The 18,213-nt window shown below is 49.3% G+C and overlaps 1 long non-coding RNA gene and 3 other non-coding genes across 8 annotated transcripts; 1 reads left to right on the top strand and 3 right to left on the bottom strand.

Annotated features, from left to right (window-relative positions):
* Positions 1 to 3,037: 3,037 nt before the first annotated feature.
* TRNAV-UAC lies at positions 3,038 to 3,110 on the bottom strand. Its single transcript has one exon. It is a non-coding gene; the product is annotated as a tRNA-Val (tRNA).
* A 723-nt stretch (positions 3,111 to 3,833) lies between these two features.
* On the bottom strand, positions 3,834 to 14,589 carry LOC107180266. Of its 5 annotated transcripts, none has more exons than XR_006217443.1 (5): positions 14,251 to 14,583; positions 13,177 to 13,335; positions 11,813 to 11,908; positions 9,517 to 9,677; positions 3,834 to 4,126 (listed from the first exon to the last, which is right to left on the bottom strand). It is a non-coding gene; the product is annotated as an uncharacterized LOC107180266 (long non-coding RNA). The 5 variants fall into 5 exon arrangements; XR_006217441.1 differs by lacking the exon at positions 3,834 to 4,126 and adding an exon at positions 4,133 to 4,275 and having other exon boundaries at positions 14,251 to 14,582; XR_006217442.1 differs by lacking the exon at positions 3,834 to 4,126 and adding an exon at positions 5,216 to 5,445.
* TRNAT-AGU lies at positions 7,476 to 7,549 on the top strand. The gene has a single exon. It is a non-coding gene; the product is annotated as a tRNA-Thr (tRNA).
* TRNAI-AAU lies at positions 14,147 to 14,220 on the bottom strand. Its single transcript has one exon. It is a non-coding gene; the product is annotated as a tRNA-Ile (tRNA).
* Positions 14,590 to 18,213: the final 3,624 nt, after the last annotated feature.

The following is an 18,213-nucleotide window of genomic DNA, read 5'->3' as shown; positions in this document are numbered from 1 at the left end:
TTCAAGAGGAGAGGCGGAGGGCTTTTCCTCCAGGGCCCTAGGCAGGCTTTAGCTAGACTCGTAAAAGGGAATAGCCAGGCCTCACAAAGAACCCGGGGCAAGAGAGCTGCGCGCATACAGGTCCCGCCTGGGGACCAGCTGGGCAGTGAGCGCGAGCTCCCGGCCCGCGTCCGGACACATCAGAGGCCGCCCCACACTTGACCCGAACCTCACCCGCGCGGGCCTCCCAAGGCCCGGCCTCCAGTCTTTCCTCTAAGTGTGAGGCCCGGGGCAGGACAGACTGCCCCGGACGGAGGCTGGAAGGCGAGAGGGACAGCAGCAGGCCCTAAGCTGAACAGAACAGGTAAGAGCGGGCTCAAGGGACAGAGAGACATCGATTCGCGTGGGATCTGCCTCACAGCTCTCGGTAGTCCCTTGGCCGAGGCAGAATTGTTAGCCATCCTCCTCCACCGCCGTAGCTAAAATGCCTAAACGCTTTGCTTTTCGTATTTCAGCCTTTGATCCGCCTATCATGAACTTCGACGTACATTTTGAAGTGTGGACTTTTCCCCAACACGTGTAATTGAGTCAGGAAGACTTAATGAAGAGTGGACATGCCCTCTGGACCCGCCCTGCCGCCCACGTCGGATATGATGGTTTCATTATTGGCCTCGATATTGTGCCATCCATTCTGCTCCACTGGCTTACTTCTCGATCTCTGCAAAAATGCATGCATATTGTTATCCTTTCCGGTACATCTAGTATTTACAAGAGGAAGCCGTCCTACCTTCTTTATCTTCTTTTTAAAAGTGATTTAGCGGGCGTGGGTGCCTGGGTGGTTCGGTCGGTTGATCGGTTGAACAGCCGACTCTTGGCTTCGGTTCAGATCTTCCAGTTCGTGAGATCGAGCCCCACGTCCGGCTCTGCGCCGACGGTGCAGAGCCTGCTTGGGATTCTCACGCTCCCTCTCTCTTTGCCCCTCCCCGTGCTCTCTCTCAAAATAAGTAAGTAAACATTTTAAAAAATGACGGAGCTGGCTAAATCTCTCCGGTTCTTCCAAGTATTAGGATCTGTTGGAGTTCTGACGGAACTCTCATTTAATATATATAATTTTAAAGAGACTTCGTATTTTTCCCTTATAAAGCATTTTCTCCCCTTGATACAGTGTTTCTCTGTGGTGACTTAAGCAGTTTTTGATATCTCTCCATAATATTTTATGACTCTTCCTGTGTAAACATTATCAATTTGTCGGATTCATTCTTGGGTATAATTTTTTAGGCCTTATTTTCTGTATGTTTCTGAATTAAAATTACGCACAGTAAGTACCAAGCGTGCCAAACTCAGGTATTGACTTTAAACGTTCCTCGATCCTCTCTTTTCTCTATGGATAATATCATATTATCTGCAACTGATGATTCCTTATTTATTCCTTTTCAATTCTTATATATTCCTTTCCAGTTTGAAATCGTCCTAACAGACCACGATTGCTCCTCCCACAAGGAATGAGTGACCTTAATTTTACTTGCACGGCTTTCTATAGGTCTTATTTCAACCCCAAATTCACGCGCAAGTTATTGAAATCTCTTTCGAGGGTGTCTCTCCACATCCCAGTTTCCCTCAGCTTTGCACCTCCGGGAAGAATTTCTCCCCAGACCTTCCACCCCCCTCTTGCCTCACATTTGCATCTGGAACTTTCTGTATCCCCAGTCTCCCTGTTTCTCGACTTGCATTTTCATTTTTACCTAGATCCTGGGGAAGGCAGGAGTAAAGGTAAATTTCACAGGGCAAAGCACTTTTGAAAACTTCTCCCACACTCATACTTGATGGATACTTGGGTTTCACGTGGCATCTAGACTGGATTTGGTCTTGAAGACTGGAAGCCGCTGCCTCACTGTCTTCTAGCTTCTGGCCTCAATCTTGAAAAGTCAGTGAGTCTGTCAACGGGTCCACTTTGTGTTTTCTTTTCCCCCCCTCTCTGGAATATTTTAGGCTCTTTTCTGTTTCCTCAGTAGTTAAGTATCAGATTATTTTTATCCTTTGTACTGAATATTCAGTGATCCCTGACCACCTAGAATTTTTTGCGTAGGGCTGGGATATGTGCCTGATTCGGGGGGGTTCTCTTCCTTGCATTTTCCCTATTATTTCTAGAAGTAATATTACTTGAATTTTGCACATCCTCGGCTTTCCCTCTACTTATTTTTTTTTTTTCTCTCCTTCAGCACTGTGTTTTTGATCTTCCAGGATACCGCTTTGTGGATTTTTCCGCTTTGTGGATTTTTCATTTCTGCTAATACCTCTTTCTTTTACAGAAGCCTCTTTCCCCGTGTCGACAGGCCTGTTTCGGCATTCAGTGCGGTCTCCCACCTCTCTGGGCATATCCGTTTGTTCTCCGCATGGTTCTATCGTAGCCTTGATCCTCACGGCTCTTCTCCCCCGTCTTTTATTCCCTTTCTGTAAATAGTCTTCAAATACGTAACAACGCTGGCTTCTCCATGCCTAGTTAAGAGCAGAGCACTCGCAAGGGGACTGGCAGCTCCGGGTGTCTGTGGTGGAGGAGGACTGGAGCCGGTCCGGGAGGCCCCGGGAGGTCGGTGTCCCTTGTTTGCAGCGCAGAACCGCCCCCCCTACCGCGTCCGGCGCTCGCGGCCGGGAGGCGGGTCGCCCCGGCCCGGAGGCCCAGGCTGCGCACTGCTGACCTGAATCCCTCGCTCAGGTTTGCGGTTTTAGGAATCCCTGCACATCGGGCGCTCGGTGTCTTGGGGAGAAAACTCGGGCTTCACGGACGCCGGTTCCTTTCTGCCTCTGACGGCGGCTGGACGTGGCAGGAAACGAGACTCTTTTTCTGGGAGCCCCTGACGCTGCTGCACCCGCCTCCAGCTGAGCGATGTATGAAGGTGAATCTCCCGAGAGGTTCGCGGTTCTGGTTTTCCATCGGCGCTGTCAAAAACTAAAGTTAAAAAAAAAAAAAAAAAAAAAAAAAGCCGCTAAAATTGAAGCTGAAGGGCAAGCCCACTCAGTTTGCGTCCGACCGGGCGCGGAAAAGAAGCGCCGCCAGAGCTGGTTCCACTGGGGATCGAACCCAGGACCTTCTGCGTGTAAAGCAGACGTGATAACCACTACACTATGGAACCGCAAGCCGGCAGAAGGCTGCAGGTCTCTCCATACAAAAGTTTCCGAGCAAACACGTCGAAGGAAAACTGTTTCTAGTGCCCCCCGCACCGCCCCGGAAAGAGAACGAGCTCGTCCGCGCCGAGGGAGTCGCGGCCCCGGACTGCGCCCCCCGGCGCGTCCCGCTCGCGCCCCAGCTTGAAACATCCTCGAGCCAAGTCCCGTGGGAACACGCGAGAAGAAACTAGGGGCGGCAGCGTTCTCGACTGGTGCCCCCTCGGGGCGCGCCGGGGCTACTCCGGGTTCCTCCGCTGGTTCAAGACGCGCCTGGTTTCGAGCCGCGACCCCCAAGTACGCATGTCTGGCATATTGATTATTCTGAGTTAAAGGCGCTGGAAAAACAGGAGGGGAAGGAAGAACTCTCTCGCTTGCCTTTTTCCTCCTGAGAGCAGGGGGTGAAGGAGCCAGGTGAGAGGCGCCCTCCCTGTCCCAGGGGGAAGGACCCTTCTGATCACCGAGACCAGGCCAGGAGAAATGTGCACCGAACCCGGTTAAACCAACCCTTACCTGCTACTCACTTGGCCCCGGCTCACTGCCCTAGGCCCAAACCCCTTCTCTTGCCCGGCTTTCCCAACGTGCGTGCAACCTAGCACGTGAGCACCGGGCTCTAACTGCTTTGAGACTTTGTGTGAGCACCCCCCCCCCCCCATGTCAAAATTGCTTCATGAAATGTGTGTTTCTATTAACCTGTTTTATAGCAGTTTAATATGTAGGCCCGGCCAGAAACCCTAAAAGCTTAGAAGAGAGATTTTACCTCCCTTACACAATCTTTCTTTATCTCTCTCTCCCTTCCTCTGACACAATGCGGCTGTGACCGTCTCAGGCAAACTCCAGGCCCCACTCTCCAGAACCTCGGTGAAGGGCTGGGAGACTTTTGACAGTCAAGTCACCGGTGAGGGCCAGAGGCCCAGGACGCTGTGTGTGGGCCATGTAATCCTGGGTGTTCCTTGGTGTTGTCCAGGCTCTTCTGTTTTCATTTCTGCTTAGAATCAAATTACAGCAGACTTAGACGCTGACGGACTGGAGACGGTTATGCCGAATCCGTGGTGGGCGGAGACCGCGATGCAAAGATCCAGTCGTGCCCCCATTAAACGCTGCCTAGCAGGATTTTTGCCCCCAGCTCTTGTCCTAAGGTGCAGGATTACAGGAGAGAGAAAAATAAGCAAAGAGCCTGAGAACAAAAACAGAAATGCATAGGTTTTCCGGAACCAATAAGAGGGGTTTCCAGTCCGTATTGAAAAGGATCAATTAGAAGACAAGATTGTGTGCCACAAGCAAGGCTTGGACCCCCGCGGACTTTTAAGTTCAGAACCTTCCCCACTCATCCGTCACAGCAACTTAGAACTGGGACCCTCCTCTCTTTTTCTTCCAGGAACCAAAATACTTGTTTTCAGCTTAGGGAGCCTGCGATTGACGTCAGAGTTCTACGCCACTTAGGCCCAGGCTTACAAGAATATAAACAAAAACCAAATCTTTGCAAGGTTATCTGCTGGGAAATTCATAAAATATCATTCAAACAGTGTTTTATTAAGATATATTCTTTACACGGGCGCCTGGGTGGCTCAGTCGGTTAAGCGTCTCACTCTTGATTTTGGCTCAGGTCCATGATCTCACGGTATGTGGGATCGAGCCCTGCATCAGGCTGTGTGCCGACAGCACAGGGCCTGCTTGGGATTCTCTCTCTCTGCCCCTCTCTCTGTCTCAAAATAAGTAAATAAACTTCTAAAAAATAATAAAAATAAACTAAAATGTATTCTTTCCATGCTATGACTTGTACTGTGTATTAGGGAATAATCAGATTCTCCCCAACCTTGCAGACATATGTTCTAACAGGAAAAACACATAATTTTATGAAATATGAAATTGCGTAAAAAACGTGAAGCAGCTAAGGGAAAGGAAACATAGGACGCTAAGTGAGCAAGTTCACCTGCTGGGCACCCTTACCGAACCAAAAAACTCTTGAGAACTGGAAGACACAATTCCAACAGATTGTCATAAAAAACCAGTACACTTATCTAGAAAAGTAGATGGATCGACGTCTCAAACGTGAAAAAGAAAATCGGCACATTTTTTTGTTTAGAGAGGAGAACAGTTTTTAACTTAGTAACAGAGAAAGGCCCTTTAAGCCTAACCTCAAAAGGGCAAACCATGGGGCAGGGGGAAAGACAAACCCTTAACAAAATAAGGATCCGCCATTAGGTTCCTCCATCAACAGGCCAGTGGGTAACATAACAGTGGATGATCTTTCCAGATCCCAGATTCACAGCGGTCTAATACCCACGATACACCACACAGCCCCTGCGAATCAACATGAAGGATCCATCAGCCTCAGTAAGAACACAGGCGGATTATAAGAGTCCATGCCAATGGCCAACACACATATAAACAAATGCTCCAAATCTTTAGAAAACATAAAGGCAAACTTTGAAGCAACAGTGATGAGACGCATCGCTCGACACATATTAGATTACAAAGTAGAAAGCTGACTCGTGCTGAGCGTCAATACCAGGATAAAGGGGCGCGCACAGCGGTGGAGTGTGGACTGGAGAGCACGCTGGGATTACTTAGCCATTCTGCTCCTACACGCACATCCCAGTGCAACCCTCCACCACGTATGTAAAGGGGGTGGATGAAAAGGCGGTGTTATTTGGAATTGGGGGGGGGCCTGCGGGGGGCAGTGGAGGCAACCTGGGTGAGTCCATCACTGGGACGGAAGAGAGGAGACAGTGGGAGCGCCCACTATGGGAATTTATACGGCATTAGAAGCAATGACTTCGGAGCACAGGACAACTCTGATGGATCTTGAGGTCAGTACGTGTTTTTAAACATAATTCGTTGTCAAATTGGCGTACCTAGTCATAATCTTTTTGGAAGGCATAAAACTAGATAATATGCCATTTATGTAAATGTGTAACGTATGTGCACGGAATTTCAACTTTGCAAAAAATACACCTCAAAATGGCTGTACCGTAAACAAACGAGCTGGTACCAGGAGAGGAATGGCAGCAGGACCTGGGGACGAAGGGAAAGCATAACCCTCAAGTGACACAAGAAAAGGCCAACGGGGTTAGGTACAGGCTAGGCTGGCTGGGAAGAGAGCCAGAGGGGCGGGGCTTCCAGAGGAAAGCAGGTGTACAGAGATCTGCCTGTCCCCAGGAGATCTCCGAAGTGATCTGTCACCCCTGCAGCGTCTTGTCCTTTGTGGCTGCCCAGGAACGCACATGCCCTTGTCGCTCAGAACGCACAAAGCAGCATCTAAACGTCTCAGGATGACGGCCCCACCTGCTCTCTCCACGCTGAGCCGCACTCGGGCCCCAGGTGCCACAGTCCCCTTCTGCTTTCGTCCACCTGGCGCGGAACCTGTCAGAGGACAGGTCGTGTGACTCTGCTAAGACCCCCGCCCTGCGCCAAGCCCAGATCCCACAGCATCCCGTGGGGGTTATCTGTCACACTCTGCCCCGATTTCTCCTTCTCCGTGCCCTCTTCTCAGTCCTTCTGTCTTGACAAAGACAGAGACCAAGGCGGTTTTAACCCAGCGGGTCAATCCGCGAACGGAACGAGACTGTGCCAGGAGTAAAGTGTCCTCCTGCAGAACTCCCCACCGAGCAACAGATCTGTTGGGGTCCAGACTGTCTTGGAAAGAAAGGGCCTGACAGTGGCTGGTCTGGGCACGCTGGAAGCAGGGCGGCCCCAAATCTGCCTCGGTGTGTGCTCGTCTCTGCTTGCTGTCCTGAGCCAAGTTAGATATAACAGAGGGACGCGTGACAGTCTTGCTCCAGTGCGGGAAATCAGCTCAGAAGGTCGCCCCGTGGGTTTGTAACCTGGCAGTAGTCGGATTCGTTCTTACATCCCTCCTTGTCTCTCTGGCGGGTGGGGGGGTAGGGGTTGGGGCAAATCGTTGGAACGTGTTTTCTTCACCTCCCTCTAGAACACAAATTCTGTCAGAAAAGAAAGTTTTGTCTATTTTTTGTTCACTGTTCTATCGCCCATACCTAGAAAAGGGCTTGACCGGCTAGTGACTCCCGATTGCGGACAAAGGATTTAAAGAAGAAACAAAATTAAAATGTGTTGCAATAACCAACACGTCCTCTAGATGGCGAGAGTCGCCATGAAATAGGAATTTAACCCATTTTTAATTTGAAAAATCTTAAACCTTTCTTGCATTGAAGAATGCATCTTCTTTAAATGTTGGAGGTTTCCGTTTAAGTACAAGCTCGGAAACACAGATATCGTCTCTTGGTCACAAAATCAAGTGAGTTTCTGACAAGTTGCTACAACTCACAGAAAACGGTATAAATATGATATAACTGAACATAAACTCAAAAAGGGGCTCTGTGGCTTAGCTGGTCAAAGCGCCTGTCTAGTAAACAGGAGATCCTGGGTTCGAATCCCAGCGGGGCCTTCTTTGTTTAGTTTTCTGTTTTTCCATAGTGGAAGGTGCCACTAAATATGTCGGAGGGGCATTAAAGAATCTGTGTGGCGGGTGAGCCCGCGCTGAATTGTTATTCCAGGCGAGGAGAGTCTCTTGCCAGGTCACTGCCATCCCATTATGAGGGCCTGGGGTGAAGGGAAAATGAGGAAGGTTTCTGTAGTTGATAGAAGGTGACGGGTTTGCAGATGCAGGTAAGACTGGGTTAAGAACTGAGTGACAGGTGCCTTGCGGTAGAGATAGAAAGCAATGCGCCACACTGTGGCTTGGAGGTTCGGTCCCAGATCTCTGAACCTGGGACATCTTCAGCTGAGGGAGTGTGGTTGTCCGTGTCAGGCAGGGAATAAGCCAGGGTGTCTGGCTTGAGTCAGACTCCGATTTTATTCTTTGAGATCAAGTAAGAGAACAGCGGCCAGACCTGGACCCTCGCCACTTTGGTTCTGTGCGGGCCCGGGAACCGCCGCCTTTGTGGATCAGACACACACTCTGGGCAAGGGGAGAGACTGGAGCTCGGGGAGGAAATAAACCACAAACAGACCGGCGCCTTCCTGAATCTACGGAGCCCTGGCCTGCGCACTGGGCTTTTCCGTTTTATGTAGAGATCTCGAAGGTTCTGACTGGGGTCCCCTGAGAGTCACTGTCCCTTCACCTAGCGCAAGCGGCCCAGCCCGGCGCCCGGCGTCCCGTTCACACCGCAGCAACCCTGAGTTCATCGTTTATTCATAGCAGTTCCCCCCTCCCAACTTCCAAAGGAATGTGAACAAACGAGACAGCGAAGGTGGCGGACTAGGCCACCCCCAGATATGCCACTTGGGCACAAGGATTATTGTGAGCTGAAAGCGAGAGGGAGGAATTAGGACAGAAGTTTGCCAAGAGGCCCTTGTGCCCTCTCTGCCGGGAAAGACGGAGGTTCACCCCCAGACAACCTTAGACCCCAACAGCCTGGAAATCAAATAACAAACTTTACTGACTGGCCTGTCTCTCCGCCCTTGGCCTGACACGCGTTCCTTTGTCCCATGACTTCACCACAAATCCACTGTTCTTTGTTGAAGATGCCGCGTAAGCTGGACTTCTAAGCCACGGCGACAGTTACTTGTTCTCCCCGGGTGTCCCCACCTGTACCCGGGACAAACGGGTTAACAAACTTCGGTCGGTTTTTCCTTCTTACTCGCTCGTTACCGGGGTCTCGGCGAAGACCTCAGAGAGGCAGCGGGGCACCATCTTTCCCACCTCAGTCACAAGCCTCGAGTACCTCTAATTCTGCAGGATTGCTGCTTGTGAACCCGATCCAGTGGAGGCTGAAAACACCTTGGGAACCCAGACATCACATATTAGTGTCACTCCTGCGCATTCCCTACCAGAAACTTGGGCGGGGAGGGACAGATATGCCACAAGTATGTCAGGAAGTGACCCCGAACACTCCGTGTCTGAAGTAGGAAGTCAAACTCACAAACCGAGGGCCAAACTCTGCCCACGTAACACTGTCCGATGCTCCAAAGTCACGACAATTACAGGGAGGCCTCCTCCAGTATTAGCTCATCCGCAGACCCCACTCGCGGCCTGGTTGATGGGTAAGGAAATGGAATCGTCTCTCCTCTCTCTCTTGCCACATTTAGGACAGGAGGAGGCAGGAAGTCAGGAGGAATGACAGAAGACGACACAGAACACAGGATGCCAACGTTTCAAGGTTTGCAAGATAACAGATTCAGTGAAGATTTTTTTTTTTTATAGAGGACAGGAAATCTTAGATAACAATTAAAACGGATCCGAGAAAGCAAGACAGACAGATCAAAATAAACAAACAAAAAGGCCTCAAACGAAAGGAAAAATATTTGGAAATAAGAATATCTGACCGTTTACCAGCAGCGGCCTTGGTTTTTAAACAGATTTGTGAATCAAATCCTGAACTATGGCTTTTAAGGATCTGTTTGTTCGTTTACCTAACATGTACATTCTGGAACGGGCAGAACACTTCTCACGCTGAGGATCAATTACATCGCGAGAGCCTCCTGTTTCTTGTTTCGTTCTTCAGCGTTCCAGTCGGTTCCCCTGGGAGGGAGGTCAGAAGCCTGGGATTTCACGGGCCCTTTACGCTGGAAAGCTGCAGTTGAAAAACATTGTAAGCAATTGAATAAACTACATCTTGAAGGTTTAAGTATCTAAAATACGAACTTGACTTGAAAGGCTTGTTCCATTACAAACAATCCCAACACGCAGTTTAAAAAATCGTACTTCTTAGCGCATTTGGAGATAGCACAGTCGGACACAATCCATGTTGGTAACATCTCAGCAATAGTGTGAAATCAGTTCCAACCTCGTGGACTCCTGAAGCCAGGACAGTGTCAGATTGTCCCAGGGTGTGGAAGAACATAATGATGGGCAAAATTGGCAGGTTAATTTTATTTATCTCCGTTTAGAATACCTGAGTTTGAAGAGCCACGGAATATACCAAAGTCTGGGAAGGTTTGCTTTACTTTGATGTGTTTGTTCCTTTGGTTAACTGCTCGGTGCCCTCACCCATAAATGACCGGTTCTTTCTGTTTCCCCTGTGTAACCTTCTCCGAGAGCAAATATTCTGTTTTTTAGCAGAATAACCTTTATAGTTTACACTGGTTGTGTCGTCCTTCCTGAAGAAAACAAAGGTTTTTTACGTAGGAATAACGTCCTTTACAGTCATGTTACCTTCTGTGCTTAGTTTTAACTGTTTTATTGTAACTTTGAAACCGATAACCACGTAATTTCTCCAGCAATCATGGTTTGTTTCCTCTCCTAAGTGTTCAAATGTTCTGATCGGTTTTAACCTTTGCCTTCCCCAAATCGAATCCTAAATGTCAAATAAAACTCTCAAGGTACTGTTTCCACCTACACCTGTGGTTGAGACTTCCCCGAAGGTGCCTGGAAAATCCTAACGATGCGTTCTGTCCCCTTGCAAAAAGGCAGATAGTGAAGAGAACCAGGGCTATTTGATATGCTATTATTGATGAGTTGCACAGGAAGAGGTGAAAATCAGCAGGGATGCCAGAAGGAGGGGGAGGGGGAGGAGGAAAAGGAGGAGGAGGAGGAGGAGGAGGAGGAGGAGGAGGAGAAAGGCCTAGGCTTCCCTAAGTCAGATTTGCATGGCTAAAACGTTAAATATAAATATTTCAGAAATTGTACACCGAATGGGAAATTCCTGGAGACTTATCAGTGCTCTTACTGCCCATGACATGTTTCTATCAACATAGAAAGTCCTGGTGCTGTTTTCTCTGATATTAGACAACAGTAGTGAAGTGTAATCAGTCATAATTTTAGCTGTTTTTTTAAACGTTTACTTGGTCGCAACTTTACTTCTTTAACTTGAATCTGGCATCTTCTGGGCTTCTGAATTTCAAATGGGATTTACATCACTTGCCTGTGGAGTCTAATTAATGTAGAAGTATGTAGAACTTACTCCAGACTTACCACAACTGTCTCATATTGGTGCTATATTATTCTTACTATGTGATTTGTATATTTGCAGCATATTAGGTCTCAGGATTATTATATGTCTGTTTCGAGACTTTTTCTCTGCGGAAATTGTGTTCATCCACTGCTATAAATCCCATGCAGTGTTTTCTATCTCCTTTGAACATATGGTAGGTCACTATGTCTGTAGCTATTTTGTCCAAAACTTATTTTGCTTTTTTTTTTTTAATTTTTTTAACGTTTATTTATTTTTGAGACAGAGAGAGACAGAGCATGAACGGGGGAGGAGCAGAGAGAGAGGGAGACACAGAATCTGAAACAGGCTCCAGGCTCTGAGCTGTCAGCACAGAGCCCAACACGGGGCTCGAACTCATGGACCGTGAGATCATGACCTGAGCCGAAGTAGGACGCTCAACCGACAGAGCCACCCAGGCACCCCTGTCTAAAACTTATTTTGGATTGGCTTTCTCATCTCGTTTTTGTATCACAGAAACAACCGAAACTCCTTAGCGGCAGTCTCCTCGCTATGAATTCTCACCAGATCTTTTGCTTTTGAAAATCGTTAAGTAATAAATTAATTACGGCCCCTTGAAATCTTCTGACACCTATACATAGTCATTCTGTTTTACTTCACTTCCCTGAAAGCATCTGCAATCAGCCACAGGCCAGCTTTATCTTCAACAAAGCACAAGTCTTCAAAGCCTCACAGGAGAAGACCACGCCACCAGATATGCTTGGCTATAGACTCCCGATGGCGTGGCTTCAACAACGTTGTGCCCATAACCATCCTACCGAGCCCGGAGTTCCAGAATTCTGCTCCAGAAGCCCCCTGAGTTCCGGAAACTGTGCTGGGGCGATGAAGGGACTCGGCCAGCAGAAAGATGCTTCCTGATCAGAGAAGAGAGAGAACACACTTTACTAAGTGTTCGCGTTATGTACATGGCGGCACCAAAGTGACAACAAAATTATGTCAGAACCTCACTCCTTGTTTATAGTAAAGCTGAAGAAAGAATAGGAACTTCTCTGTATCTCCTTGAGAAGCCAGTGGCTGCACCCTATGACGGTCTCCCGGAAATCTCATGACGGACCCCTGAGCTAATCCCGGAGGCACATTTTTACCTATCTAGAGGCTATCTGGCCCATAGCCTTAGAGATACTCTACACTGTAAACACTGAAGACTGAACTTAATCCATAGAGATATCTATCTCTATTCTGAAGATTCCAGTAAAGACTCAGATTGACTAGGTGTCCACGGAGACCCTGCATAGCACAGGGAGGGGAGACAAGGGCACTTTTCCCTATAGAAACAGAGAAACACGTTGTCATTTACCCTGACACCCTGTTAACTCAAGATCTGGTGGAACAAGAATTACATAGGACTGACTGAGGGATGACTTAGTCTTTGTTTGGAACAGTGTGAAAGCTGCTATAGGATTCTACCTTCTGGATCTACAAAGAAGCCCTTTCTCTTTCCTCTTAAGGATCTATGCTAGGAGTTGTAACAGTTTAGTAGACTTCACTTTTGTGAACTGAAACAGTTGAAAATATCCTATTGTCTAGCAACATGCTCATTTGTATATCTATCTGACTCATCCTCTTACCTTTTCCTGAAAATTACCTTTGAACACATCTACACAAAATTTCCTTCGATCAACGGTGTGTTTGGAGCTCTTACTTCAGTACTATTTGAAATACCCTACAGTTTCGCACAGAAAGTGTTTTATCCACATTATCACAGAAAATGGAAGAAAGGTGTCCTCTTCCGGTCCTCTCTCCAGCCCTGCTTGTGTACCTCCGGACTCAGGGGGGAAATGGATTGAAAAGTTCTCATTCAGCTTCTGGCCAGCCGGACCAACTCGACTGAAAATAGGCTGTGTCCTAATAGCGTATAACAGTGGCTGTGCCGTGTGCCGGCTCTGTGTAGATGCTCCAAGACACAGAGAGTAGGAAAAAGCAGGATGCGAAACAGTGCGCACAATGTAACACTCTATGCCACACTGAGAGAAATGCATATTCATATTTACAGCTGCACGCATAGAGGAGAATATACAAGAAAGTGAGGGTGGCACTTCCTTCCACGGGGGAGACAGCGGTGACAGGTGGCAGAGCGACCCGAGAAGCAGCCCATGTAGTTACTGATCCGAGAAGGTATTACCTTATCCCGAGCCAGACGGGAGGCTCATCAGGCTCGCAGGAAGGGGTAGAAGGGCCGGGCTCCGTGCTGTGGGCGCGGGGCTGAGTCTCCTCGCAGGCTGTGGGCGAGCGCAGGTCCGCCCAGGTCAGCATCGGCCTGTCGAGTCCTCGTACTTCACATCTGTGGGTGCGGTATTTCACATACAATGAAGTACTGAATATTCCTTATTAGTTTTTTAAAATAGGTTTTTCAGCCTTTAGCTTTGCGCCCGGCACTGTTCTTGACCTAGAGGATGAAGCACTGACCACACAGACGAAGCCCCGCTTTCTGGGATTCACTGAGCATCTCCTAACGTCCCCGGCCCCACGCTCCAGGCCCTGCTTACGTTACTATTTAATCAGTATGGCTCATGTCACTTTCGTGGCTGCGCGGAACTCGGCAACAGGGGGAAGCGCAGAGCACGTGGGCGGCCAGCGGGGCAGAGCCAGCGGCCTGGAGAAGCAGCTGGAAGGAACTCCGGGAAAGATCGGCGGGCGCTAGGACCCGGGGCAGGACCTCCGGAAAAGGACCGGGCGGGCGCTAGGACCCGAGGCGGCCCGAGGCTTCCCGCGCGCCCGCCGAGCGTGCGCGGCCTTGACCCGAGCTCCTGCTCTTTCCGGGGGTCCGGGGCGGCCCCCACTCCGGACGGAGGGAGCGGCCGCGGCGGCGAGCGCCTCCGGAAGCCCGGACTGCCGCAGGGCAGGGTCTCCCGAGGGGCGCAGGCCCTGTGACCGTCCCTACGTCCCTACCGCCCCGCGTTCCCTCCCTCCGTTCCTTTACAAGCCCTTCCAGCCGGACTCTCGGGCGCCATTGCTTCTTTCACAAAAACAAGGCTTCCAGAAGCACCGCTCGGCAGTGGCGGCGTAGAACTCTCCGTAACCGGCTGTAGGGGCTGTAGGGCTGCAGATTCCACGTGACGGGGTAACCGCAAAAGGAAAAACAGCGCACAGCGTGGCCCGTACGGGGATCGAACCCGCGACCTTGGCGTTATTAGCACCACGCTCTAACCAACTGAGCTAACCGGCCCGCCTTGGCGGGCTTGCTTTACTTACGTACTTTAAAGTCACCACGAACCAACGGTGACGAGCGCCTCTCCCCACGGAAGGCTAGGACACGCTGTTTCTTCTAGAAGGAAAGGGAAAGGAGACGTCCCAGGGTCGACACAGCTGAGCCGGGCTCCTTCCCGGGAAAACACGGTCCTTCCCAAACTGCAGAAGCACATAGACGGCGCCGAGCGGGGCTTCCTCTCTCCTACCCAGCCCGGGAGGGGCCGGCCGCGGAGCCGCCGCCGCGCAGCGCACACTCCCGGCTCCCGGGAACGGTTGGAGCAGGTCGGCTCCGCCCAGACCCTGGGGGCCCGGGACCCCGCACCCCGCGGCGCGCGGCCCAGAGTCTGAAACGGTGTCCCGGAGCCGGAGCTGCAGGGCGGCCCGCGGGACGCGTGGTGGCGCCCGAGTGCTGGGCTGGCGTCGGCGGGAAGGCACCGCCCCCTCTCGAGAGCCTCCGACCCTTCTCCGTCCCCAGAGAACTCAGACACCCGAAATCCATGACAAAAGAAGTCGAGACCAGGGCGAGTTCGTAGTTTGGGCCGCTAGCTGGGCCTGAGAGAGCAGAGGAGCTCAGGCCCGGGTGGATCAACTCCGAGAAGGGAGGCGGGAAACCTCTGTCCCCCGAGCGCGCGCCTGGCCGCGCGGCCGGATCCACCTGCCGGCAGGTGTCAGGGAGCCGCGCAGCCGCAGATCCACCCTCTGCTCGTCCTCCTTTCTCTGTTGGACCCTACGACCCTCCCATTTCTCTTCTAACTTCCTACTCTCTGTTGCTTCTCAAGTTCATTGACCCACTTTATACACACATGTATCCGAGTAAGACTCAAAAGCCACTTTTTTCTTTTTTTCTATCTGAGAAAGGAGAGCTGTAGCTTTCAACAAGGCGGATCAACTACTTACTTTCCATCATGCAATTTATAAATTTTGTTTTTACTTTAAAAATAAGAGCTGTGAGAGCATGCTCCTTATCTTTGGCGCATTTCTTTACCTTTGAATCCGCATCCTCCACATGAACTGGTAAGTTGTCTTCATTTGCTTCGTCCTGTAGTAAAGAATCAGTGGACGTTGAATTGAAAAACCAGGATTTTTTGCTCTCCGGGGTCCCTTCTCTTCTCTTTGTGCTTTACTACCGCACCCCTGGCTTTCCAAACCCTGAGAGGTGCCTGGGAGATCTCTCTCCTTCCAGAGAGCCTTGGAGAGATTTCTCTCAGCTCTCAGCCGTGGCTCTTGGCTGTTTAATACAAAGTGCCTCGGATCGGTTGCCCTTAGCTTTCCTGCCCTGCCCTCTGGCTTTAGAGGCTTTGCCCCGAGCAGGGGGGCCTCAGTGGATATTTCTCTCCACTTTCTAGCCTTTTCCCTCGGCCCCTTTTTGGCTTGCTCTCCCACAGAGACAGTTGGCAGTGGTTTTGGCTACGTGGAATTCTCCGCTTGGGTCAAGCAAGCCCACCAACAAACTTTAAAAATCCCTTAGATTTTCTCCCAGTCTCTCCTGATCGGGTGTTCACAGTTTTCCTTCGCGCCTCTGCCCATCTGCCAGGGATAAGAGGCCTTTTTTACCCTGCAAAGGCCTCTTTCTGGAGTTTAGTCTCCTCAGATTCTTTTGTATCGTTGACTCCCTGACGGGCTCAGAAAACCTGATGTTCTGCAGTTTATGGGCCTGTTTAATAAGCAGGCTGAGAAGGAGACACTATGGGCTTGCTTTAATTAGCGGGTTTAAAAGGAGACACTGGCAGCTTTGCATAGCCTGACCAAACATGCCTAGATTTCTGTGCCAAAATTGCTTTGTCATCCTTGAAACGACTTCATAAAATATATATGGCAACAGCCTGGCCACTCTCAATAAAGAAAGGAATCATTTGAGGGCCTGCTTTGTGCCACATGATTGCGTGTTGTTACGAGTGAACTTTCCATCACGCATCATTTATTCAATGGATATTAAGAGACAGCCATGATTGTCCTTATACTGAAGTTGGGAAAAATTAGAAATAATATATACATGTTGCCATGGAAACTTCCAGAAGTGAAGTGCCTGACCACTTACAGGTGCGTTGCCAGGCTTTACTTAGACTTCTGGGTGAGATTTCTGGGTGCCTGGGAGGGCCTGCGTCATGTGGAGTTTAGGATACATTTCAGAAAGTTACCTATAATATTGTTCACTGATTTCACAAATGTTTATGGATATCCTGCCAAGATCCAGTCTAGTCTTCATGATGGCAGCCCACAGACATGGCCCAAAGACACACATGGTCCCTCCTCCCCACCTCCCAGAGCTTCAAATATAGTAACACCCATGGTATATGGTTAGTTGTCTAAGTGCAGGCAAGGTCTTTCCCACATAGGCAGTATCTTTGTTTTACCTTAAGAAGGATCTTCTCTTGTTCTTCAGGTCTGACGCTGATGTACTTTCTATGCAAATGGTCAGGACAGATTAGCAGCAGCGTTGCCCAGTGAAAGCTCTTAAACTGTGCATCACAGAAAACTTCCGTATTTTGGGTTCATAGCACATCCGGTTAAAGAGAATAATATCCTGTGTTAGAACCCTTCTCCCTTTCTTTCTGTAATTTTGGAGAGTATTGTCACCAGCAATGTTGAAGATTAGCTTGACAGAGTATACTATGGAATGCTCAAGTTTAGAAGTCAAGCAACGGAGGAAAATGTGAACCTTGAAGTCAACTGGGAAAGAAGGATTTTGAGGTCAGGAGATGACCGTGGGGTCTTCTGTAGAGAAATGCTAATGGGAAGGGTTGGTCTATGTAAAAGTCGGTATGAAAAATCACTCCCAGTGTGGCCTCAAGAAGGTACCTTCAATTTGCTCTTGGAAACTGTGGAGTGCAGGATTTTCATTCTGTAACCACTAATAAATTGCGGAGGCCAGTTGGAGTCTGAATGCAGGCATCAGGACAAGTTGAGGGGCGCCTGGGTGGCCCAGTCGGTTAAGCATCCAACTCTTGATTTTGGCTCAAGTCATGATCTCGTGGCTTGTGGGTTGGAGCCCTGCTTCAGGCTCTGCGCCGTCAGCTGCGTTACCATTCTATTTCTACCTCATCTCCTTGACTTTTCTTGCTTCCTTTTACCACCATCAGAGCACCCACTGTACCTACAATAAGTTGCTGTTCAACCAGTTTTTGCAAATGGGACAATGAATGGCCAATTTCTTCTTTCAACCTCAAGGAAGGAAATGGAACACATATTCAAATTAGTTTTAGGCAAGATTTCTAGTATGTCTTCACAGGGTTTTTCACATGGCTTAGCCTAAATTCCCACAAATGTGAGCATTGACCTCTAAGGAACATGAGAAAAATAAGAAAAGTAAACAAATCTGGTATGATTTATATAAATTGGCGGCTCGCATTAGGATTCTCTCCTGTGCACTAATCTCTCTGAAGCCACGGGGACAGGGAGACCTTAAGTCGTTCCTAACAGAAGTTGGAATGCCATGCAATTTCCCATCGTCCACCCAAAGCTCGCACAAAAGTCGGGTGAAGGCATCTTGAGCAGTAAGTCAAAGAAACCTGTCTCTGAAATGATCATTTCGGGACAGCAAACGAGTACTCATGTTCTGTTTATTGGTTACTTATTCCTGGTACCCAGATGTGAAAAATGCCATCAGCAACATGACCTAACACTACAAAGCGTAGCGACTTTGAGCGGAGGGAAGGAGGACTCACAGGTTGGTTGTGAATGAAGACAGAGCGGTCAGGTTCCACATCAGCCCAGTCGAGTGCAGACGGATGGGGGAGGAATTCATAGGAGGTTATCAAGAGTAAAGGTGGGACCGGACGTGGACGCGGTTGTGAAAATTGCTGCACATTAGATTCTGGTTATCGTGAAAGTTTTACCCAGGAAGCAACCAGATGATATCCTGGAGGAAGAGAGCTCACTTGGCAACAGCAAGCAGATGAGCAGAAGAAAAAAACACTTAACAAAGGCTGAGAGCAAGTGAAACAATATAAAAAACATTTTGAGATCTGAA

This window comes from Panthera tigris, chromosome B2, assembly GCF_018350195.1.
Source record: "Panthera tigris isolate Pti1 chromosome B2, P.tigris_Pti1_mat1.1, whole genome shotgun sequence".
In the NCBI taxonomy this organism is placed as follows: Eukaryota; Metazoa; Chordata; class Mammalia; order Carnivora; family Felidae; genus Panthera; species Panthera tigris.
This window is presented reverse-complemented; position numbering and strand designations above follow the sequence as displayed.